Source organism: Falco naumanni, chromosome 10 (genome assembly GCF_017639655.2).
Source record: "Falco naumanni isolate bFalNau1 chromosome 10, bFalNau1.pat, whole genome shotgun sequence".
Lineage (NCBI taxonomy): Eukaryota > Metazoa > Chordata > Aves > Falconiformes > Falconidae > Falco > Falco naumanni.
Genome location: NC_054063.1, coordinates 8092694 through 8118379, shown reverse-complemented (window position 1 = coordinate 8118379; position 25686 = coordinate 8092694). Strand labels below are relative to the sequence as shown.

At 42.6% G+C, this 25686-nt stretch overlaps 1 protein-coding gene across 5 annotated transcripts in view; it reads left to right on the top strand.

Moving 5' to 3' along the window:
* DENND2B (DENN domain containing 2B) overlaps window positions 1-25686 on the top strand; it is a 183560-nt gene that overhangs the window by 13569 nt on the left and 144305 nt on the right. For 4 of the 5 annotated variants that reach the window (XM_040608181.1, XM_040608182.1, XM_040608187.1 and 1 more), the window contains one exon: window positions 24698-24786. The gene's annotated coding sequence lies outside the window, so the exon portion shown is untranslated. Of the gene's footprint in view, window positions 1-24697; window positions 24787-25338; window positions 25482-25686 lie in introns of those variants that run through there. The other variant, XM_040608183.1, reaches the window with a different exon arrangement.

The window sequence follows — 25686 nt, the reverse complement described above, 5'->3', positions numbered from 1 at the left end:
TTTCTTTGTGTCCTCTATGCTTCTGTGGCTTTGTACTGTTAAATGAGTATTATGCTTTGCTCCAGAGACAGCTGTATTTCAGCATCAGATAAAGCAATTTGTGTGTGCCTGCTTTTCACTATTTATTTTTCAAAGGTGTTACAAAGTTTTTCATTGTTAAATGCTTTGAAATTCTTCCTTGAGGAATATTGTATGACTCAGAGCAGTGTCTGAGTTAGTGAAGGCATAAAGATGTTTCTTATATGTATTTTGAAGTCTCTGGGTCACATTTATGCAAGTGATAATACCTAGCTCTGATACAGCCGTTTTCATTGCAATTCTCCAAAGTGCTTTGCGAAGCTGATCAGAGCTATTACTAGAAGTAATTGGAAGTTTTTGATTAAATGAAGCATGATTAAAATATGCTATTTTAATGGTGCTGAACACTTCATGGAATTAAGCTGATGCTAGGAGAGCTTCCTAAGGAGCCAGAGTAGGCTACAGGACTAACTGAAAAAGAAATGAGCTCATTAACTGCTTTTTATGGGAAAATGGATGTATCTGCACAACTGGCTTATTGTGCAACGTGAGTTTTTTTGGTCTCATTCAAACATTAGATAAAAGCAAAGAATGAAACTGTGAATATTGTAATGTCCTTGAATGACTTTAGCCAGTATTTCCATTTTGTAGATTAAGAAATCAAAACAGAGGGAAATAAAATTACTTGCATGGCCGGAGTTGCTTAATATGCCAAAGATGGAGCTGGGGTTTTGAGTCCTGTGGCTGCTGAGCTACCTCTCTGATATTTCACTGTAGATTAACAAGGTACTTGCTTTACCACTTTTGCATAAACACTATTATCTTCTTCCAGAAACTAAATTCTCAGTTCCAAGCAAAGCGAAGTGTGGGAATAAATAACAGCAGTGAATTTCTCCTGTTCAAAGAAAAGGGAAGATAGGTCTACCTTTAGCTTTAAATGCTTACCTTGTGAATGAGAACAAAACATTAACTGTTTCACCGCTGATATATTGCAACAGTTCTCAGATTATAATAGGATTTTGGGAGCAGAGGTGGAACTGGAATTAATTTCCTCAGATTATAAAAAATAAAATGGATTCCTCCTATTTCTCAGTATCTCTAACAATGTACCTGTTATGACATATGGCAGGAAAATACTAAGATATACCTGTGGCAGGATGGATCTCCTGTTGAAGTTTTTCAAAGTAATTGATCCAGCCAAGTAATGCTGTTCTGCCCCACTCTGTCTTCTTTTAGGTCATTCTAGAAGACAATGCTTACTCTGCATCACTTTGGTGTTTATGAAGTGAAAACAAGGTACTGCCTTCAAGTCAGAAAAGGCCTTCCTCTAACAAATGGCAGAGATTCAATGCCCCATTTGTTGTCTTGACATTTTGTTTTATTGTTTCAGTTTGCAGAGCAGTCTCTGGAGGTTTCTAAACTATGCATGATTAAGAGAGAGAAATGCTGGGAACGTTGGGGATTTTAGCTTGGACACAGGCCCAACTGTCTACCTAAACTCATCTCTCTCATTCCTGTTGGCATTGGCAGGAATCTGGGTGGCATAGTACCTTCCTACCTCATCTTCTACTTCTCTGTGCATTTTGTCTCTATACAGATTCACAGAATGGTCAGGGTTGGAAGGGACCTCTGGAGCTTATCTAGCTCAGCCCCCCTGTTAAAGGAGGTTCACCTAGAGCAGGTTGCACAGTCACGTCCAGGTGGGTTTTGAATGTCTCTGAGGAGACTCTACAGCCTCTTGGGGTAGCCTGTGACAGTGTTCTGTCATCCTCAAGGTGAAGAAGTTTTTCCTCATATTCTGAAGAAACTTCTTGTGTTTCACTTCGTATGTGTTGCTGGAAAAGAGCCTGGCTCCATCCTCTTGACACTCATCCTTAAGATGTTTGTAGGCATTGATAAGATCCCCTCTCAGTCTTCTTCAGGCTGAACAGGCCCAGTCTTCAGCCTTTCCTCATCAGGGAGATGCTCCAGTCCCCTTATCTTTGCAGACCTCTGCTGGACCCTCTTCAGCAGTTCCCCGTCTCTCCGGAACTCGGGAGCCCAGCACTGGACACAGCACTCCAGGTGCGGCCTCACCAGGGCAGAGCAGAGGGGCAGGATCACCCCCCTCGACCTGCCGGCCACGCGCCTCCTCGTGCACCCCGGGGTCCCGCTGGCCCTCCCGGCCACGAGGGCACGCCGCTGGCTCGGGGCAACTTGCTGCCCACCGGGACTGCCGGGGCCTTCTCGGCAGAGCTGCCTCCAGCAGGTCAAGCCCCGGCCCGTGCTGGTGCCCGGGGTCGGCCCTCCCTCGGTGCAGGCCCTTACCCTGCCTTTGCTGAACCTCACGAGGTCCCTCTCCGCCCAGCTCTCCAGCCTGTCCCGGTCCCGCTGAATGGCAGCGCAGCCTCTGGGGAACCAGCCGCTCCTCCCAGGTCTGTATCATCAGCAAACTTGCTGATATCTACCTTCATCATCCATGCCATACTGTTTGCTAATGACTCTGTGATCTCCTCAGATGTTTTTTCCATTGGCTGGCTCTTTTATTACCTTTATTCATACTCCAGTGTTGTCTACAAGCACCAGTTAGTGATTGAAGCCAGATTTCTTGGTCTTTCTACATGCATAAGCTGTGTGTGTCTAAGCAATGACAAAGGGCCCTTTTTGATTGGAAAAAGGCAGATATAAGTAGACAAGAGGAGGAGAAATACATGTTAACCTTCATCTATTTATTGGCTGTATACTAAAAAGTGGTCAAATATGTCACCTTCTAAAAATTCTCAAAGGTTGTGAGGTGACTGGGCTCTAAGCACGTTTATGCAGCATTGGTCTTTGAAAATTATGTATGGGAATCTGAATCGCATATGGGAGAGAAGTTATGTTTATATCCCAGAATACAAATGAGATGCTAACTCGAATGGCTTTGTAGCATGGAATGTTTCTCTTTCCTTCATAACTTTACATAGTTCAGTGCTTCCCCTTCTTTATGTCTTCATGCTTGAAGAATGCAGACGAATAGCTGAAAAAGGTTTGTCTCTAGTGCTGTTAGGTCATTAAGGTTCTTGGCCAAAAAATATCCCTGACCTCCCTGGTCAGAGGAAACCGCAGCAACAGCAACAGTTTTAAGGAGATTATAGCTAGTGTGTCTCAGCTGTTGTGTGTGAGGCCTAGGGGTGCCTAAGAGGACAGAGCAAAACCTGCTGTAACTCTTGTTCTCATCCTTAAGCATGTGTCTAGTGAAAACCTTTATGCTTCATTTCATGCAAGGATAATGCCTGCAAAAGAGACAGAGAAGCATTCTTCTTGTGTCTGTGTTTTTGTAAAACATGAGGACACTGCCCATCAAAATCCTGAGAAGAGGGGATCTGTTGACCTCTCCAGCTGAAGAAATTCAGCTCTTTGAAGGAGCTGGGCATCAGTTATAAAAGTGTGTAATTAATACTGAGCTGATAGTACTACAGGTTTTTGTCTTTAAAATTTCAGGGCAAACTACTTCCAACAAATCCATGTGTATGAGCATGAAGCATTTTCATTTATCTATTGGGGAGCAATCAGCATAGCTTTCTGCTATACAGCTACGGTCTCCAGCAAATTTTCTTTGAACTGGAGCTGCCCTGTGGCCTTGCAGCACAAATGAACTTTGGACAGATGTCATCTGAGACTGGTTATGGCAAACATTGGAAATATTGTCAGGCTGGCATCAGGGGAGCACCTGAAAAGCTAATACTTGAAGGAGAAGCATCAAGAGCCAAATCCCAGGATCTTGAGTTCCAGCTAACAAATCGGAATTCTGCAGGAAGCAACAGAAAAATCTTGTGGAATATTCTGTATTCTGCCTGCATTACAGCAGGCTGTTTCTGTATTTCTGAATATAACCAAATACCCTAAATAGTCAATAGAATTGTTTACGTTGGAAAAGACCTTTAAGATCTTTGAGTCTGTTAACCTAGCACTGCCAAGACTACCACTCAACCGTGTCCCTGAGTATCACATCTACACGTCTTTTAAATACCTCCAGGGGTGCTGACTCAACTGCTTCCCTGGGCAGCCTGTTCCAGTGCTTGACAACACTCTCAGTGAATAATTTTTTCCTAATATTCCATCTAAACCACCTCTGGCACAACTTGAGGCCATTTCCTCTCATCCTATTGCTTGTTACTTGGGAGAAAAGACCGACACCCACCTCGCTACAGCCTCCTTTCAGGTAGTTGTGGAGAGTGATCACATCTCTTTTCAGCCTCCTTTTCTGCAGGCTAAACATCCCCAGTTCCCTCAGCTGCTCCTCCGCATAAGTTGTTTTTGAAAAGGTTGATAAGAAAATGGTGCCATATACCTTATCTCTCAGTCTTTCTTGTAGTGGGTGCTCCTGGTCCTTCACAATTCTCGCTGATATTTTGGAGTTGTATCTGCATTTATAACTCACTGGGGTCTGTGCAAAGTCATGTTTTAACCTTTGGGACCCAAAGCTTCTGACATTGGGCTTGAAGGTAAGAGGGCTGTAGGGGGAAGGTCTTTTGGGTTCTCAAAAATTCTTATTTCTGTTTTCTTGTTTGTGGCCCTCAGCTTTGTATACAGATCTCTTCCAAATGGCTCCAGGGTATTAGTGTTTTTGGGATTTTTTTTAGATTTTTTTCTTCCTCCTTTTGTGTTTTCTGTCATCTTTTTGCCTTTGGCTTCACATTCCTCTGAAGAATATTTTTATTCTGCCTCCACATCCTCCCATTTCAGTTGCCTCGTGCATGTGCCTTAGTCTGTCTTGTGTTATTTGTACTATGAGTTGTTGGATTTACTTTTTTTAAAAAAAAATTATCAAGAAAGTACATGAATCTTATTGCTTCGTTAGAAAAGCTCACAGTAAGGCACTTGGTACTGTTTCCATATGGAAGGTGGAATACACAGACTGTGTATAAACTGAGCCCTCAGTAGAGATTCCTCTGATGCTGAGAATCCTTTTCCATTGTTTCCCTCAGGAACCTGAGAGAGTAATTGAAGAACATGTATCTTAAATCCAAATCAATGTGCAACTCTCATCTGCTGTTTGACAATACAGCACTTCACCCTTTCTGATAAAGCCAAACCCATATATGGGGAGTTGATATATACTGATTAGTTTTAGATAAACTTTATTTTCTTGCAGTTGTTGTTGCTAGTCCCAACCTTTCCTGTGCTGTGAGCCTTGTAGGAATGTTTGCTCATGATAGGGCTGGGCTAATTTCACCATATCCAGAAACCTAATGATTAAACTTCTGAGTTCAGTTCCAAATGGTCTATGTTCCTGTAAGTCTTGTGTTCATTGCTGAGCATTGTTTTATGTGTTGTCTTTATTTCATTAAAGACCTTTTGAATGTGTCCACCATTATGTACAAGTACCTACAGAACTTGTATCTTGAAGTATCTTTAATTAACTTGAGTATCCTTTGGGGAGACTTTCGGTTCTTTGAGCAAGCACATAGTGTTGAAACAGAGCAATGCAGCCATATGTTAGAGCCCTAAAGATGTCCGCATGGAGGGAACGTACAGGATCTCTCTTCTTCCTCCAGGTTTCCCTTCTGGAAACCTGGACTAGCTGTGGGACTCCCAGGGCACCCATGCCAGCCCACTTTTGCCCATTATTATTATCTTTCATGTTGTATTCATACAGAACATGAGTCTGTCTTTTGTAGGCATGTGGACCAGAATGATCACCAAAGGCTCAAGAGGCCAGTGTTGGTGAGCAAAGCCCTCTCTTTATTTTCTGGGGAGATGCTCCCCGCCAGTAGCCCCCCCAAAAAAAACAAACTTTACTATGTAAGAAGTCCTTCTAGGCTCTGTGGGACAGTTCAGTGAATAAAGTGCTACTGAGTGTGGGTAAGGAACAGTAGAGCTTCCTTTCTGGAGGCCAAATTGTGAGTTATGAGTGTACCCCAAGCTGAAGCAAGGGAGACTCCAGCATTTCACTTCTTGAGGGGCAGACTGAGAAATTGGTTGAGTCTTGATGGGCTAGAGCTGCTGTCTCCTGCCTGTTGGCGTCCCCTGCAGTCACAGGGTAAAGCTTTCTGCAGCTGGGGTGGGTGATCCATTCCCTTCCTCCCCCATATGGTTATCCGGGGCGGCCAGTGCACTCTACTTACTGTCTCTGCCCACTTGAGTTGGCAAAGATATGCTGAGTTAGCAGAAGCCAGTGTCTTCTCTATGCTTCTCATAAAGGCACAGGGGGGCAGGGAAGGGCATTGTGCATCTTCACCCAAACAGCTGTTCCAGCTAGACCTTGTGATAACACTTCACATGTGCCTAAGGTTGAACTGTAAACTCATCTGCTGGCATATGGTTGCCTGCTAAGTAGTGGGGACTGCTTTTCTCTTGGGATGCTTTGCTATTGCAGGATAGGCACATTCTGCCCTGCAGCATCTTTCATTTAAAACTTTCTAGGCATTGCTTCTGTCTGGCAAGATAAAAGAAAGCTTTCCATTAAGGCAGCCTCCCTCTGTCTTGCCTTCTGTCCTGTGCTGTTTTGGTGTATGGGTGGGATGATACCCGAAGGGCCCACAAGGCTGTGCTTGGGTGGTGGCACTGGTGAGCTTTATTTGTTGAACCAAATACAACAAAGTGAAAAGCACAGTCTCATATTTGTATTTTCATGGCACCCTGCTGTCTTACCCTTTGTGCGCTAATTACATTTATGCATGCCAAAGAGAGGGACATTTCTGTGTTAATGAAGAGTCTGGTTGAATATAAGTTTTGGAAAAGAGGAGAAAAAGAGTGTTTTCCCTGAATCAGTTTCTTTAGGACCAGTTGAAATTCTGCCTGCACACTAAAGGAGCATTAAAATAAAGCTGGTTCAGTGTATGGTTTTGTTTTGAATATTAAATAGAGCTGCTCAAAAACCTAGGTGCAGTATCCATGTGGATGAGAAAGCTGGGGTGGGAGAAATGTACTCTACTGACCCAAGCAATACCCCTTAAGCAGCCTTTTCACTCTGATACCAGCTCCAACACTACCTTTGTCAGTGTGCGGAAAATTCCCAGGGAACAGGGACTCCCAATCTGATACCAGCTCCAACACTACCTTTGTCAGTGTGCGGCAAATTCCCAGGGAACAGGGACTCCCAAGCAACATGAGCTCACAGAACAGCCTATCTCTCCTCCAGTTATCTCTTGTTGGGTGTTGGATACGCAGTGCTCATGAGCTGTGCTGGCAGGAAGGGCTCGGTGTGGTGAAGTCAGGTTCCCGCTGTGGGGAGGCTACCTGCCTGCCCTGCAGCATTGCCTCAGGTGTCAAGAGCCCTAGAAAGATCCTTTTAAGCAGTCATAACCAATGCCTTGCTTTTGGGAGGTGGACATATCCCTTTTAAATGATGCAGCCGGTACCGTTTTGACACTGGTTCTGCTTGTTGGAAAGCTGTTCCAGTACTTTACTAGTTCAGTGGTTAGAAATGTTTTTCTAATTTCCAGCCTAGGATTATTTGTGGCCAGTTCCTGTCTAATTTGTCCTCAAGTCAATGAGAAGAAAATGAACACAGAGTGCAGTGAATGAGGTCTGCCTTGAGAGCTTGTGGAAAAAGCTGGCTGAGCATGACACTCTCCAGGTCTTGCAGAAGTAACCTGGTGACTCTGTGCTTGCATGAAAATATTCAGCGCAGTTCCGATGTCCCTTAAAATGAAGGAACGTGGGTCTGGTCCCAAACTTGGAGAAGCCGATAGAAAGGCCCATTTTGACTTCAGTGGTCTTAAGAATTAAGCCTTTCAAGATTTGCATAGAGCTGGCGCCAGATGAATCTCCCACCCACAGTTCAGGCAATGAACATGTGTGTGCAAGGCTGGGGCAATTATGAGAGAGTTCAAAGGGAACTATACATCCAAGGGGAAATTCATAGGCTGATCTGTGCTTCAACAGTATACTTCCACATAGCTTCCATCTGTAGCATGGGGCCTCTCCAGAGAAGGGAACATCAGATGCACTGTGGTCCCCCAGGGTTATGAGTTGTATGCACATGTTCCCTGGGGACTGGGATGTAGTTACTGCATGTGGGGTTTCTGTGTGTTCGTTTTGTGAAAATCCTGATCAGGTTGTTTAGGCCAGGAAGCACACAGCAGCTTGCTTGCTTGCTTGCTTGCAGTTTGGTCTGGAAGAAGGGTCTTTGGTAGCATGTGTTTTTGCAGTCAATACAGATTTATTTTTTTTTGTTTGAGTGAAGCTGGGGTGTAGGCAGCACATAATGATTCAGGTGGAGATAGTAATTGCAGGAATGGCTATGGAGGGAGTTACAAGTAGAGCCAGTGAATGGGAAAGATGATCTTCTCAAACACCATAACCTGCTGAGAAAAGCCTGATGTGCTGATGAATAAGCTGATATTTGTTTCAAGAAGATAGCAGAAAGTTTTGGTGGTATGAAAACATCATGCCCTGAGTTGGTGGATCCTGTCTTAAGTTGTTCTTGTTTTTCATCTCCTGAAGTGCCGTTTCTGGGGCATGAATTCCTCTGATTTATCAAACACAGCAGGTGGGGGGCAGGGAAGAGCTGACCTTCAGTAGGTAGGATGTGGTGTCAGAACATGGGATTTGTCACATCCTGAATCCCTGTCTCCCTAGGGAGGCTACAGTTATGTCATGCTCTGAACACGGTGGTGGTATCCTGCAAGAAGTAGTTGTCAGCTTCCATGAAGGGAGAGAAAGCTATCATTGAAACTACAAATGGTCATCAAATATCTCTTGTCTGCAGTGCTACATTTAATGACACATTTGAGTCGGGGTGTGTTGGTCTGGTCTTACAGTATTCAAATTCTGGTCTGGTTGATTTCTTTTTACTCTTCATCTTTATGCACCCTGTGAGGGCTGCCATGTTGTAGTTCACATGCTGCTGTGTTTTGCTGGCAAGTGAAGCAGTTCTTGTTTGCTCTGTGTACAGTTACGGTGGCTAAGGCCATTTAAAGTGGGAGCTAGCAGTGTTTCATCACAGTGTGCTGTTACACAGTGTGATTGTGTGGGAGACAGTGGGTGATAAATACAAAAGGAAAAAAAAACCCACCCCAATTTTTCTTTGTTACTCTTGTCATCTCTACCAATTCTAATGTGGGATTTTTTTTTTATATTAGCTTGGGGTTTTTTTCTTCCTTCTTCTAAGGCCCGTGTTCCTGGAGTTCAGTGATTATTAGAAATCTTGACCCTCTCTGGGTTTTATAGCTACGTGGAAAAGCTTGGAAACCTGAGTCTCAAAGGCTTGAAATCTGTAAAGCTAGTAGAAGGAGTTCAACCTTTATTTATACATAAAATTTTGTGATTTATTGGTGTCATCTTACAGCATCTCAGGGACCTGTCTCAAGGCACTGAATTACTTAAACCCAGTAGTAAGAGTTTCTTTCTCTTCTCGCTGTCCACTTACTGGTGTGGTGTTGGAGGGCGAGCACTGGAGGTTAGACTGTGACTCAGACTCTCTCCCCGTGAGCTGATAGGCGTGACAGGAGAAAATTGCAGCTACTGGACCGGTGAAGCAATTGTGTTCATTGAATTGAAAGGAACTGGCACCTTGTCTTAGATGGGGTGAAATGGCATCTTTCATTGTCTTTAACACAGATGAGTATCTACAAGGGACAGTCAAACCCACACCCTTGTGTAACTGTTACTCGTTACAGCACAGTTACTTTCCTACTGATGTCACTGGAAATATATTTAATATTGCTACCACCTCCTAGCATGGCCAAAGATCTTGCCAGAAGAGAACCTGGTAGTCCAGAATTCCAGCCCTGTATAAATAAACAAATATTTTAGTAAATCCCTGAGAATGGAAGCTGGGGGCCTTGGCATGACAAGCAAACCCATCAAAAATGGATATTTTTTTTGTTTTGTTTTGCATTTCATTTTAATAACAGGCAAAATTTTCCGAGCAGGAGGATTGCACATACTGTATGCAATTTGTCTACAGAATACTTTCTCTAGAAGAGGAGGAAGATGGAAAAAAAAGAGAAAAGGAGTAACTTCTTAGAGAGAATCTCTGCTGCTTTTGTCTTCCATTTAAAATGAGATGCTAATGCATAAGGTGGAAGCTTTCTCCTGCATGAGGCTTTGTGACCGTGCCTGTCCGCTTTGCTCCTGTTCCAGTAACTGTGCTGAAGTCTGCAATGAAGGTGAGCAGGAGTGTCTGACCAAGGCTGTTTGCTACCCAGGCACTCCCCTCCTTTAATACCTGCTTTTCAGAGCAGAACTATGCAGGAAATCAGATGTGATTGTGCATAGAATCTTCCCCCCCCTCCCCCCCCGCCAGACACCCAGATAAGGCAGTCTAATTTGCTTCCAAGGTTTTTAATTGGGAATAAAGTGGTGGGGTTTTTTTTGTTGTTTTTTAAATTTTGAGGTTTCACTTTCAGACTCTTGAAGGTTTGATTGGCCCTTGGCAGCTTTCAATGCCTGTCAGGGTTTATTTGGTAGAATACAAACAGGTTGAAAGCACTGAACTGTTAAAAATAAATAAATAAATATTTATGCAACCTTCCCCTGGCCCCAAAAAGCCTTTCCAGGATTTGAAGTTTCATAGAAATTTGCCTGTTGATTCAGACAGTATGGCGTGCAAGGAGAAGGTCTTTGCATCAATAATAACCAAATGAGTGGGGTGTAGCTAGTTGCTCTGCTATGTGGTTTTCGGACAGCCTGTTATTTGACTGCATCGTTACAGCTTTAAAACTGGGCAGATTACCAGGGTGCTGTCTATATTTAAATGGCTGTATGCTCAAGGTTAGCTTTAGAGCCCAGCAGTGGGTATGGTGTTTGCGTTTTTGCAGACACATTAATGATAGGAACAATCTTTTGCCTTCAAGTGTCTGTGGATAGTTTCTTACCAGTCATGAACTGTGACTTCAAAAGTAGATACTATGCGCTTAACAAAGCAGCCCCTGTTTGGTAGGTGATGTACCTTTGTAGAGAGCTAGCACGGTTTACCTTGCATTATGTTAAGGTTACAAGGTTAACCTTGTATTGCCTAATATGTGTTTGTATTACTTTAAGAAACTTTTACAGGGCATTAGTTGTTTCAGCAATAGTCTCAATCTGCAGGTAGCAGTTACAGTTTTATGGGCATCAGAGGAGTGTTAGCCATCTAAACCAGTAACAATCTGGTTTATTAATAACATCTTTATGATAACACATGAATTAGGCAAGCAAGCACTATAATCCTGCACCGAGGCATTGAGATTTTGATGTAACCGGGTAGGCTGGTGGTATCATGTTAAAATTGAAACTTAAGGTTTGGGAGGTCTGTCTGTGCTCTCACCAGCAGGCAACAGGCAGCACCTGCACTGATTTAGTGTGCATCTGTGGGGATGGCAGTGCCTAGCTCCTGGTGCCAAGCTTGCCTTCAGATGACCTTTCTTTCTGACTGAGGGTTGCAGAATTTTTTTCTTCTGACATCTACCACCACTCAATGATTTTGAGGAAAACGGGAAACAGATCAGGATAGTTAAAATAAGCTAAACATAACATTGTCGGGAATCAGAATGGCTTTACTTTGCCAGAGAAGAGTCATGCTTCACATCTTCCTTTGACCTAAACTTAAACCATGAGTTCAGGGAACAACCATTTATAGAATTGGTTAGGTCTGTAATTCACTGTGTGAATAACAGGATGGTCTGAAAGAGAAAACAAAGATCCTTACTTCTCAGCAAAGATGCAGAATAAAGACTATCGAATTCTCTTGGGTTTTCTTGTTGTTACTGGTGTTTTTTTGGATTTGTTTTTTTCTTTTTTCTTGTGGAGCAGAGTTGGTGGGGTTTCAGAAATGCTTTCAATCAGTGTAAACCATTTCCTATTGCGGCTGCCAGCTGTTCTTTCAGCATTTGCAGATGAGGGGCACAGCAATACTCCTTAAGAAACAATTGCTTGTGAAGAACAGATGAGTCTGAGGTTCTGGTTAAGGCAGAATGCACCCCCATAAATTACTGCATTATTATATATCAAGAATACTTTTGTAGTCTGTCATTGGAGCAACCGTTGAGTGGGATTCGGCAACCCACACTTGAAAATGGTCCCAGCTCAGCCAAATACTTGAGCATGTGCTTGAAAGCAAAGCATTGACTTCAGCAGCTTGCCTAAGGGCTGACTCAGGTTTCATGCTGGTCTGGAAGGTTGCTGTAGTTCTCACACAGTGTTTCCTCTGGTGGGAATGGACAGCAACATTTGTGTGCTTCCTGTGCTTCTGAAATACAATGATCACTCCTCTTCCTCCCTAGCAGTGCTAAACTCTTTTATTTTGCAATGTGAAGAAAAAACTTACTAAATGGCTGGGTCACTGGGGAGCTGGGTGCGTGGGTGGGTGACATCGACTGATGCAGTGGTGTTGATCTGGAGTCAGTTGGCCTAGATTCCCATTTGTTCTTAGTTGGCCGATGGTGAGTTACAGTGCTGCTGTGTGCATGGACAGGGGACAAAGCTGACAAGGAGCAAGAAAGTTATTTAACTGGTGTAGCTGTATTCTGTTACAGAAGAAGAGCCAGTTCAAAAGATACGAAGATGATTATTCAGGATTGAATAATGTTCTTGATTTTCCATGCCACCATCTGAGACTTGTAGCATGAGACTAGTCCAAAGCCTGCTAGGCAGTCTGCTGCAGGGATGATATGCCTTAGTCATGATGTCTCACCCTGAATGAGCTGAGATGTGGTATTACTCTGCTGGGTATGGATATTGCCATAATTATCCACCCACCCACTCCCCACCATGTTGTTTTATAGTGTTTAAGACAAAAGGCCCTAAATCAGACTCAATATGTCAATGACCAATTGACATCCCAGAAAGTTAGTTACTGTGAAGGGTAGGAAGCTGGTGATGGTTGAGGCCTGTGCAGCTTTAGGGTGGGAGACTGACTGCAACCTATTGAGCTTTGCTGTGTAACTCAGGTTTTCATACAGATTGCTGGGAGGTCGGATTCACCATGCATGTTTATTCCTTTTGTATTGATTCAGCGTGCTAAAGCGAAGACAGTTCAATACAGAGATCAGAAAGAGAAGAAACAAGGGCTGACAGTCTTTTTGTCATTTTTGGCAAAAATACTCGTACAGTATAAATGAGTTCGCAGAGCTGTGCAGCCCTGCCTTTGTGTGTTGAGAGTGCACATGATTTACTGCAGAAATCAGTTTAGCATAGCATAGCTGTGCAGATTCAGCAGGACCTACCATTATCTTGTCATGTTTTTTAGCAAATTGACTTTTACAAGGCAGCAATTCAAAAACATGAAAGAGAAATGTGCTGAACAACCCATCCCTTCTGGTTCCCCCATCCAGTGTGCGCTGGCAAATTTGTCACAGCTGCACCCACGGGCATGGTGGTGCTCAGCTCCCTCACTTGCAGGGTTTGGGCATTCTGTGTGCAAGAGCTGATGTGGGTCTTGATTTTATTATTGTGATCTCAAACTCTCAAGTTGCTGACTTTCGAAATAAGTATGGCTGTTCAGACATGGCTTTCTGTCATGTTTCACTTTACAGACTTAATAGGATTTCATTGGTACAACAAGAGTAACAAATGCACTGTTAGCAAGATTTTGCAAATCTTACTACTTTTCAGCTCCACTCACTCACAGGCTGCAGTCTGGAATGGACAAAGAAGAATGGCCAGAAAGCAGGTAGGTTCCCGGGCTTGCCCTGACTAGCATTGCCTTTCACTGCCTCTGAAGGCAGAGTATAAAGCTAGATGCACTGCTGGTCTGACCATTTTCTGTGTTTTTAAAGTACATCTCTGTTCCAGTGTCAGCACAGAAGTAGCCATGGATACGGTGTTTCGGCGTTCTCAGATGTTTGGCAAATGTGCCTGGACTTTTGTTTATTTTTAAGGGGTTAATTTAAAATGTGTAAAACTTTCCTACCTTCTGGGAATTCAGGACATTCAGCCCATGTATGCCTCAGCAAATGGCTTCTATTTAATAACATCTTTGTACATTACCATTGAGAGATGGCTATCTCGGAGAGCTAAGCTGTGAATGTGCCCAAGGGTGAAAAAAGAACAAAAAACTAAGACTGAGGGGAGGGAAGATGGGAGAAAGTAATTTGGTTTTGTGTTGGTTTTTTTTTCAGTGGATAATGTGTGTGAAGGGTAGGGGTGGAGATGCTTTAAGGAGCATTCTGAGATAACAAAATAGCTTGCTTAGCTAAACAGAGCGTATTGAAATGACAGCCCTACCCATCTGTCCTTCCCTCTCTTCTGCGACCTGACCAGCGCTCAAGTAGCAGTGTTCATGTGTGGAGCAGGCCTGTACACAGCTCCTTTTCCTCTTCCCTTGGGTTTTGAGATGAAACTGCAGGGCTAGTGGTGTTTTCCCTCCATCTCCTGAGCTTAGCAACTTTTGTGTGAAGGAAGTTAATTGACCAATGCCACTGCCTGCCTCTCACAGTTGGACAAGTCCTCTGGCACCAGTGTGCACCTGTGTGTCACCACACTCCATGAACCTGCTCCACAAACCCTGTCTCAAACCTTAGAGGTCATTTTCTTGAAGACATGGCTATTTCCTCAACAGAACTTTCCACTGTAGAAAGTATTTGTTTCCTATCCTTTCATCTGCGGAAACTATTTGTCACTTGAAAGACTCACCTGGTTTTGAAGGTTAGCCAGGCAGACCAGAGGTGCTGGTGAGGGAGACCCATTCCAATGCAGCAGGTTTCAGATGCCTCTGCAGCCTGTCCCTGGTGTAGATTTTACTTCCTGTCACAAGTAATTGTCTTACAATCTTTTGAATGGCTCACTCAATACAAAAAACTCTACTCTGTATTAATGGTTGATGGGTTTTTCTAGCAGATGTGAAATTCAGTGAAACATATACAGTTTCTTTGGTTTTAACAGGAACAGATGATTTAATAAGCAGCTATAAATCTCTTGGGAATGTACAGACATAGTCAAACAGCGCACTTCTGCCAGATTTTTCTACTGACTAGACTTATAGCCTATGAGTCATAGTGGTCTGCTCCACTCCCCACCTTGGATGCCTGTTGTTGTTTTGGCTTTTAGAGGTGCTCTGTGCTGCACATAGTTTTTTTTTTAATCACCTTCTCCCGTTAATGAGCTAGCTTTTTCATCCAGAAGACAGGTTCAAGCAGTTGACTTTCATTATCTGTGTGTGCATGACATTTCCATTTCCTAGGCCAGTTTGTGTCTTTAAAATTATATAGTAAAAATGTTTGAGGATTATATTAATACAGCCTCCTAAATGGGCTTAGTAGTGGGAATCTGGTTAAATTTAAAGAGGTATAGTCAGCCTCTTTCTTAATACGGTAATGCTTTCCTTCCAGCAGTCTGTGGCCAACTTACGAAGTTTAATAAATTTATTATAACAGTATTTCTAATATATTCAGTTATCAGCTCTTTAGAGATAAGGAAGCCAAGAAAGAAAGCAGAAAGCTGTTTCAGTTACCTGTGGCTCATGCTGAATTGCAGGGGAGGGTTCTATTTCCTAAAGTATCAAAGTTACATTCCAAATGGACGTAAAATGGCACTGTGTTTTACAAATGTCTTATTTTATATTGTACTGGTCTGCTGGCTTTCCATAAGTGTCTTGGATGTCTAGGAACTGGGGTTGCAAGCTTTTAATTTGTTTTACAGTTGGTTCGAAAACCATATGAATTACACTTGGGAGCCACTGTAGAGGAGGTGAGGTATTAGAATTGCTAAGGTTTGCTCCAGGCTGCACCCAGAGATGAAACCAGTGATAACACACAGACTTTGTGTGGAGTTTTTAACCATTGTGGAGGTTCTTGCAAGACAGGTGCAGTGCAGCTTATTTTGAACGCAGCTGGATGGAGGGGATTTAAAAAATGGCCCGCAACATAGTTTTTTATATTTTTTTTTAATCTTGCAGTGATTTAATATTTTACAGTGTGACCAGATACAAAATCTGTCTAAGAAAACTTGTGCAAAGGTCTGACTTCATCATACACAGGTGGGAAAAATCTAAATCTTTCCACTGGCTCAGGACTGTGTTTGCATTTGTTGTACTCTGCAACTGTGTAAATTGTGAGGAGAGTTTATATCAGTGACAGGGATGATCAAGAAACCCTGTTCCTGTTTGGCTTTTTTCAGCCTGGAAGGAGTATCAGAAATGCATAAGATGTGAAGCAGGTTAAGAAACTGGAAACAGCCTTGGAGGTTGATTAATGTACAGAATTGTATGATGTCATCAGAGATGCGTATTGTATGAAACATATGGTGAGATTGCAGCCTACTGCATCATTCCAATACTGTTTGCTTCTGGTTTCTCAGTGCTTCAGAAAGCCAAACAGGTATTGTGTTACTAGGTGAAGAAAGCTATTCAAGGTCCTATAACTGGATGGTGTCAAAAACAGGAACAACATTTGATTCTTCTGACTCCTTGTTAGGTCCCTCCATACTGCACAGGAAGCACAGTAGAGGGTTTCAACCCTATGCGTATGTGCCAAAAAAAAAAAAAAGCAGACCTTTCAGCTCTTTCTGGCAAACTGTGTTGCTTTATGTTTTCAGTAAGCACAGAGCTCTCATGTTTGCTGATGGGACTTTCACACGTCAGGAAATCAGAAAACTGAAGCTGTAATCAGCATGTCTGTTCTTGAATGGGGAATTTTCCCCAAAGCAAGTTGTGATGCATGTTCCTAATGATTTGAATCTTACAGTTCAGACTTTCCATAAGCTGCTTCCAGCATTGTAGGCACTAACTTGTGTTTGCAGTGAAGATATACACACCCAACTGCAAGGGTAACAGCCATAAATTACATGTTTAAATCTCGACATTACTCTGTGTGATTAATTGGGAGCTGCCAGTGCCTTTAGAAGTCTGGCTTTGCTGTGGCGTTTAGATGGAGATGGTGCAGTGCTTGGTGCCTGCGCTGTTGCAGGCCGGCTTAGGGGTTAGCTAGAAATCAAGACTTAGCAGAGCTTTTGCTAGCATTTCTTCACTGGCAGCAAGGTCTTTTGTAAACTTGCTGGTGTGTGGTCTTTGTGCACTAAATGGCTAACACTCAGCCTGTGTTGTGGGATTTCACCATTTTCATAGCATGAACAGTAAGCAGCAGCAGTTCCAGGGAGCGAGTTGTCCATCCCCTTAAAGCAATGTGCATAGCAATGGGGAGCATCATGTGACTATGTGGACCTTATCCAGTGTTTTAAAGGAAAAATATCTCTAACAGTGTCCTGGCCTATATAAGCTGTATAGTTTTCCCAGACTTGGAAGAAAAGCGCTGGTACTTTCCCAAGTTCCACCCTTTTCAGTTTGATGTAAAAAAAAAAAAGTCAACTCTTGCTTTTCTTTTGTCTCTAAAATGGGAAATACTTTAATTAAAAGAAGAAATCATGTTTTTTCATGGCAAGAGGCAAAACCTTATCTCAGAGTAATCTGTTTTGATAAGAGTAAAGCAGAATGTGTACTTTCTTTTTCTTTTTTTCTTTCCTTCTTCTTAAATAATAGCCTCTACTGTTAGTAGCGAAGATGAGACAGGTAGGTGTGTGATTCCCCAGCAGCCTAAAAGGGGATGTTGGGGGAGTCCTTCCTGGGATGTGGGGCTGTTTTCACAAGCTTCCCACAGCTCTGTTTGGAAGAGCACACAGAATTGAAGGAGGAGGAATGACCTTGCTTTTAAGGCATTCATCTGGAGCTTGGGCACTGGGAGCTAAACTCCCAGCGCTGGGACTGGCTTCCTCTGTGGTCTGCTGTATGTTGCTCAGGAGATGTCTGTGCTGCACAATGGAGCTCAGCATAGAGAGCCCTGGAGGGGACTCCAGGAGGTCTGTGTGGCCCTACAGTGCATTGGGGCACTGTGTGGAGGCACGACCTTCTCCCTGAAAAAATACAGTAGCACTGGTTCAGGCATGTACTGTTCAGCCTTGTACTGTTGGGGCTGTGCTGCTTCCAGTTTTGGAGTTATCATGGTTGTGGCTCATTTGGGCATCTCTGTACCATACTCCTTTGCTAAACCCAGAAAGCACTGGGGTACTGAGAAACTAACACAGAGTTCACAAAATGTTTTTGAAATGTCTGCATGGTCTGGTTCTGGATTTCTTTTGTTTTGCACAAGCTTATCCTAGTCATTCCACTGTCACTGACTTTCATTTCCTCCATGGCACTGGAAATCAGCTAGAAGGAAAACTTAATTTCAGCTGTTTCTCATGGCCAGATGGTTTTCCAGGAAGTAAAAAGTTCTGATATCCCTTGGAATTCAGCTGACCCCAACTGCCTTCCAGGTCCTAGCTATGATCTCAGGGGAGGCAGCAGAGCCTGGTGCTTAGAACCTGGTCGGCCACACACTGTCTGTGAGGGGCCACTGTGCAGCCTCATGCACAAAGCTACTTAACTCCTCTTTTCCAAGCAGCCACACAGGAGTGACATTTATTCAGCTTTGTAAAGCATGCTCAGAACCATGAATGAAAGAATGAAAGGAGCTGTGCATATTCAAAGCAATATTTTATCTGCTCTATCCAGAATAAAGAAGAAAATAGCTTTATTGTCTACAGCTTGAAAAATCTGCCTGCTGGGATGATTATGACAATATGAAAACCAAACTTGTTATATGCCTAAGAAAACACATGCTGTTGCTGGCTTTGATTTTGATGGGGTGTAGGTGATGAGAGTAGTTCTGGGCTGGTGCCTGTAGTACCCTTCCTCCCCAGAGATGCTAAGCAGGGCTCACAGGCATCCTCCCAGCATGCTACCAGTAGTTCACAGGGTCTCCAGGCCAATTTGGAGGTTCAAGTCACAAATAACATACAGGAAGCCAGCTGGAGAAGTTAGCATGCAGATAAGTCATCGCTTTTTGTCCAAAGGAACATCAAACTGACACTTTCTTCTTAAAGTCTTTTGGCTAATAGTCTTTAAAAGATAAGATCTATCTAGGCGGAGAGGGGTTGCATAAACTTCCTGTGAACTTTCATAGCTGATGATCAAAAGGAATCACAGAACATGTTGTCATTATTTATCTATTTATTTATTTATTTAGAAATTCAAAGAGTGCACAGTGCTATTGGTTGTGATTTTTCTCATGTGAACAAGGTGATACTATACTGCATGCTCAGCCTTAGGCCCTTTTATTTTTCACTTTGAGTTTAAACTAAGAGCTCTTTTGCAGGGGGGGGAAATGCAAAAAATGCAACCACCACCCATATTCTGCTCCAGAAACCAGCATTGCATTGTTGAATATATCTGTACTCATGTCCATTGCTTTGCTAAGAGGTCCTTTCCTCTTTATTAGCTCTGTAGGGCTAATGTAAAGATAGAGGTGGCTCCCAAAAGCAGCATCTTCTTTGTCTCACTACCTGAATGCCAGTACAGGAAGGGCTACTTTGATAACAATTTGAAAAGAGCCTGTTCAGGTGGGGATTGGCTTAAAGGATCTGTATTCCCACCATTTACATGCTCACTGAAAAGGATTCTGCCCCTTTGTTCCCATTAAGTCAAAGTTTTGCAGCACTTGCTCAGCTGCACACAGGATTTAGTCCTCCCAGAGTTACATTCTTGTGAGTCCTGCTTGCATTGCAATTCCAGGTGTGAGGGCATCTGTTTTTTAAATTGCTTTCTAGTCCCATGTGCAGCATCTTGTGTCGCAGGATGTGTGCTGTGAACAAGGGCAACAGAAAGCTGTCGGTTGGCTTTTACAGTAGTGAACTAAGACAAATTAAGATACCTCGCATTCGTATAGGGTCAAATCAGAAATGCTGTGGAATTTCAAACAACTCATTGACGTCTGTCCTGATATGGCTTGTTCCCAGAGGAAGCCTGCTTGTCTCATTTGCCCCTCTTCTTGAGACATAAATCCATGCTTGACTGGGGATATCTGCAGTAAAAAAAAGGTATAGGAAGAGACAAACACCTATAAAGGGCTAAATTCTCTTGTTTTGTCCAGACAGGACAAATAGTCCTCCCTTGAGGGCTTCCTCCCCCTCCATCAGTTTTGGTCCTGCAGCTTCCCGTCTTTCCTTTTCAGGCATGCCTGGGATACAGCACAGCCACACACAGGAAGGGTGTTGACTGGAGTGCAGATGGGTTGCAGACAGGGCTGGCTTGGGAGAGTTAAGGAGCAGGACTTATTTACATGAGGTTCCCACCTTTTGGTTATTGCTGTGGCTTGGCTAGTGCCTTGGCCTGGTGCCATCTGGCAGTTTGCAGCACTGGGATGTTGGGGGCTAGCTGAATTGGCTGCCTGGGCCCAGGGCCAGTTTGTATGGCTTGTTTGGCTTTGCACTGCTTTCTAGCAGGGTGAGCTGTAATATGTGTCTCCTGTCATGAATCAGACCATAGGTATGGATAATTCTCAAACCAGGCATTTACATGAGTTAATTCCACACTGTTCAGGTTAAAAATTGTTTTATTAAGGAATTATTCAGCTTGTTGCTCAGCAGATTTTCAACCTCATTAGTAGGTTTAGCATGGGGAGTGTGTCCCGGTTATATTGCCAAATGACGTCTTAAAGCTTTAATTGCCAAATAAAAACTCTCTTGCTCTCTCTTTTCTGAATTATATGTGTTACTAAAGTACCACTTTGCTAAAATATTGTAGCACGTTTGGCATATTTTTAAGTTCTTTTGAAGTCAATGTTTAAGTGCGTTGCTGAATCAGGGCCTAAATAATAGTCACAAAATTAAGCCACTTTATTTCTGAAACGCTAATGCTGCACAGGAGTTGAATGTGCATCAGCTTTTTGTTGTGACCCCTCCTGGTACAGATATCCTCTTAGTTTCACTGAATCACTTAGCAATTTTTGCAAGTTGGTGTCTTGTACCCAGCTGAGACATCAGTGTCAGACCCAAGTATGGTAGGCTTTCATTTGCAGAATGAGATCAAACTGAAACGAGATATAGGGCCATAAAGGGATTGGCAGCATCTCAAAGAGTGCGCAGCTATGATTAGTCATTTCCTATATACATATAGTGTGCATGTGTGTGTATATATATACGTCCACACACTTTTTTCTGGGTTAGTGAAATCAATACAGTGCTTCGAACATGATCCTTTTTGGGCTGTTAAAGTGGTCATGGAAATTTTTAATTCCTCTGCTAGAAGAGTGTTGTGGAAATACTATGGGTAACGGATCTGATACTGAAATGGGGGAAATAAAAATCATAGCTGACTGATCTTAGACCTAGACCTGTGCAGTCCCATTACAACCAGGGAGCTCGTATGTTGGGTCAACTCCTTTGCAACTGTTTGCAGGGCTACAATATACTTTTGTACTACTTGCTATGATACCACAATCCTAGAAGAGATAATGCAGTGAGGCAAAATAGAAGTTAACGTGCCACTGATGTCAGGGAAAGTTTTACTTGCTTCAGTAAAATGATGCTTTTGGGCCACTTGCTGTATCGCTGTGCTCTTATGCTGTTGTGTAGGGCTGTTAACAGCAAAGGCCAGTGCTGTGGACTGTTAATTCAAAGAAGTCGGTGGTGTTGTGGGACTGCTTCAAAGAGTATGGTGGCTGCTGTCCTGGCAGTCATTGTCTTATCCTGCTTGGTAGTCACAGAATGCCCTGTGCGAAAGTATTGAGTGCTGGGCCTTTAAATAAAGCACAAAGAGCACAGTTTTTGTAGTGCATGCATGCTTTATATTATGAGCTGGTTGGGGCCTTTTCCCTTATTACCATACCTCTGCAAGTCGCTGCCTGGTGATGAGGAAGTGCTGCTGCTGAGCTCTCTGCCTTTCCCAGTGAGGTCAGCAGGAGCTGCAGGCAATTGCCTTTCCGTGGTATCAGGTGGAAAATGTATTGGGGCAGGGTACTCAAGCTTCACTTTTTGCTGTTGAGTCTTCAGTTATCTAAGTTCAAACAGATATGATCTATTGAGGTCATTGGAAAGATGGACAGTAACTGTGGTGTACAGATGACACGAGGGGAAGAGAAATAAGCTGGCCATCCTCTCTGGGAAGGGGGAAGAAGTCCTTCTGAAGGGCAGAACGTTATTTGAGGAGGGTGGAAAAATTATAAATAATTTTTCAAGAGCATTTTTATGTGGAACTTCATTTTATTTAAAAAATGCGAAGGAAAATGTTACTGAAGTCAGTGCAGTGATTAATCTCTATTTACATCTACCAGAGATTTGTGCTGTTGTTGTGGTCAGCTTATTCTGTAGCTTATCTCTGGTTTTGTCTTTTTAAAGCCTGAAGTTGATGTTGTGTTTTCACCTACTGAAAGTGATAAAATTTCATGAGTCATTTAGGAGCAAATCTGATCTTTGTTTCCTTTCCCATTGCTGATGATGGCTGCTTGATTTGGAAAGCGTTCAGTAAAGAATTTCAGACAATGCAGCTCGTGGGGAGAGTGGCTCATATTTCCCTTTCCAGTCTCAAGGGCAGAGGCGCCAGGTGTGCCCTGGTGAGGACTCTCTCACTACATACTCATCCTTTGCAGTGCATGTCTGCTCCTGCGTGTATCACATGGCTTCTGCATCCTGTGCTTGCGACCACAGAGTGTAGGAAGGAGTGTGTTCAACCAGTCAGAAATGGGAAGTGTATCGGAAATAAGAAAGTAAACATCAGCCATGTGTGAGTAATGGGTTGCCTGTCTTCTGCAGGGGATGAGGATACATGTTCTAATGTTCTCTGGTCACAGTGTAGCCATGACACTGTAATTAGCATAGTACAAGCTGTTCATCATGTCTTCCATTTATGATCCCAGACTCTGTCCTGATCCTAAATTTTGTTCTGAGGTATTGATGTGCTTATAGAAAAGCTCAGTGAGAAAAAAGTGAAAAGTGGGAATGGTTCTTGTTTCACTGGGGCCAATTTGACCAAAATATGTCAAGGAGAATATGGCAAGGAATTGATTAGGAGTGTACTCACGAGGCTTAGAATAGAAATGTGCTTGTCTGGGGTCTTCTGTGATAGTCACCGGCCCAAGAGCAAAGCTTGGGCCATAGTTTTAGTACTGTGCTTCATACCTACATATTTGTGCATATGTAATATATTTTAATGACTTCATTTGTTTTATTTGAAACTTTAAACTGTAATTGAGTATGTATGTAATGCAATGAACATTTTCAATTGTTTATAAATGCTTGCTTGTATGCTCGCCTGAGATCCTTGCCAGATATGCAGATGCGGTCACCTAATGAAGTGTTAGAGAGCCTTGCGATAAACTCTGGAATGGGATGTGATGCAGACTGTTGGTACATACTCCCATGCTACCAGTAATGGGTCGCTAGAAAATCTGAGACTGATCAGCCATTTCACCTGTATGTCGATCAATTCCTAAGTTGTTGGTGGTTTTGTGTGTTTGGTTTGTTGGGTTTTTTTTAATTACTTCATGTCCTTGAGCACTCCCTTTACGGTAATATAGGGTAAAACATTCCTTTCTTGGGAGGAGCTACACGTCTCCCTCTTTCCCCAGTTACGCTGCTAAAACTGAGCCTACTTGCGGTGTGCAATGAGTTTAATTCAGTTTATACACCAAGGGGAACTTTTCAAGACAAAACATGTCATAATTTTTTTATATTTGGCTTCTGTGGTTCTGCTGGGCTTCACTGGTGCATTAAGGGAACTTAGTGTGCACTTGCAAGCTTAGCATGTGGCACTTTCAAGTCTAGAAAAACTGTTTCATGTGATGTCATTTCAGCATCTTCTGGATTCTTGACAGCTGAGGTATCTGTCCTTTTATATTCATCTACCTGTGAACAGTCAGTACGCAGTTTTTGGTAACAGTGTAAAATACACTTTCATGTATATGCCTTTGGGTAGTGTTTTTGACAGAAAGGGGGTTTAAGTGTACAATCCACTGGGAGCTCTGTCACTCACAAAATGTAGAGGTTTCAGAATTACATTCAATAATATGCTCCAGTGTAGTTTATATCTTATAATAGCTATATGGAGAGAAAGGTGTTCCCATAAGATATCTTGGCTATCTCACTGTCTAGTGTTCTTTTTTTAATTCTACCTTTGCAATCATGTTAGAAACACAACCAGAAGAGTAATATCTTGGAAGTCTCCTTGTGTATAAACCTAGCTGTGTTAATTATGTGATGTACATACACATTTTCTTGCATTCAACTCTCTAAATAACATATGAAGGTTACATATGCTCATTTTATTTTAAGTTTTTAATGGAGGGGTGGAAGACCGTAACAGCATAATGAAGTGGTTAATAGAGAAAAAAGAAATTGGTTTCCTGCTTAGTATGGCATAGTCAGCTTTGCAATTCTGTGCCCGCTAGAGGGACTGTTGCTTATACTACTCATTGCAGAAACGAGAGTCTTGCAGTCCCTGTAGTATCTATTATGAAGTTTTAAAACTTTGAATGACTGACTCCGGTTAAAATCTCTAAAGAGTAAGTCTCCAAGCTATTTCTCAAAGGGTAAAAACTTTGGGCAAAGTGCTGCTGTTCTGAGTCCAAATACTTTTTGCTGAATTTCTTTACTAAATCTTTTTTTTTTCTTTTTGAAAGTATTTTCTGTTCTCTTGATTTATCAGTCCAGGCTTTCCTATATGACGTTGCTGGGGATTAATTTATAATTCTTTTTGTCAAGGAAAAAATGTTGTGTCTCTTTATTTATATTTGGAGGAAGTTTTGTTTTGCAACCATGGTGCCAGTGAATATGGTAAATTAATCAGTTTTTGTATTCACAAACGTCATTGAAATGGGTTTCTCCTTTAACTGGGAGATACTGAGTTTTGAGTAAGAGGCATGTACACTTAGAGTCAGTATGAGAAGTTCCAAATGTATGTTTTTTCTTGTTTAGCTGGGGGATTCTTTCCTGTTTGAGTTGCATGTTCCTGATCTGCACATTTGTTTTTTTTTCTTAATTGCAGAAACATGAAAGAATACAGGAAGTCCTGCATGACCATGATGAATACCTGCACTAATTAAGTCACTGGCTGGGTACTGGGAGAACAGCAAGGTAAGCAGTCAGGCCATGCCAGCAGCATTTCTCGTAATCTGCATGATTGTATTTCAACAAAGCCTTAGTGCTTTCAGATATCAAATTCATAACAACTCGGGCGAAGACAAATACCCCGCAGGTTTGAATGCAATAGTTTTACTTTTAGTTCAAAGCTTTGGCAAGCAAACATCTCTGTTTTCCTTCTTGGGGGGGAAAAGTACAAGTTCTGTGGTGTGGTTGTTTTTTTGGTTTTTTTTGTTGGTTGTTTTTTTTTTTTTTTTTTAAAGGCAATATCTCTAATTTCAGCAATCGATTCATGACCAAAGCTCAGCTTCCTGGGCTGACTCTAGGGAGGGCTTGGAGGAGGGGTGGAATGCTTCAAAAACTTAGCTGATGAAAAGGCATGCTGTTTTGTGGATGCCTCCCAGAATTGTTTAAATCTGTGTGTGTGTGTGTGTGTGTATGCGCGCGTATGAAAAGAGAGAGAGAGAGAGATATCTCCATGGCAACTGGCCTGGCCAGTCTGTGTTCTCTGCAATCATTTTAGCTGGAATCAGTGCTGTGAAAGGTCATATGAAGGAGTTGTGGGAAGCACAGCAGGTATTAGATGCTAAACGACTGGTTTTCTGATTGCTTCAGATAATAAGACAGAGTTTTGTCTGGGAAATACAAATCTGAGAATGGAGTGGAAAGGGAAATGCTCCAAACTTCAGGTAACAAAAATTGCCTTTTTAATGTTATTTCCTCCCATTTTAAAGTTTGGTGTTTTGTTTTTTTCCGTGGTGTTTACTCTCAGCCGAGTGTCTGAGTGAGCTTGGATTCCCTGGCTCTGGGGAATGATGTCATGCAGCAACAGTTGGATTCTATTAGCCGGGGAAAGAGGAAACATCCTGCATTTTTGGGGGAGAGGAAAAAAAA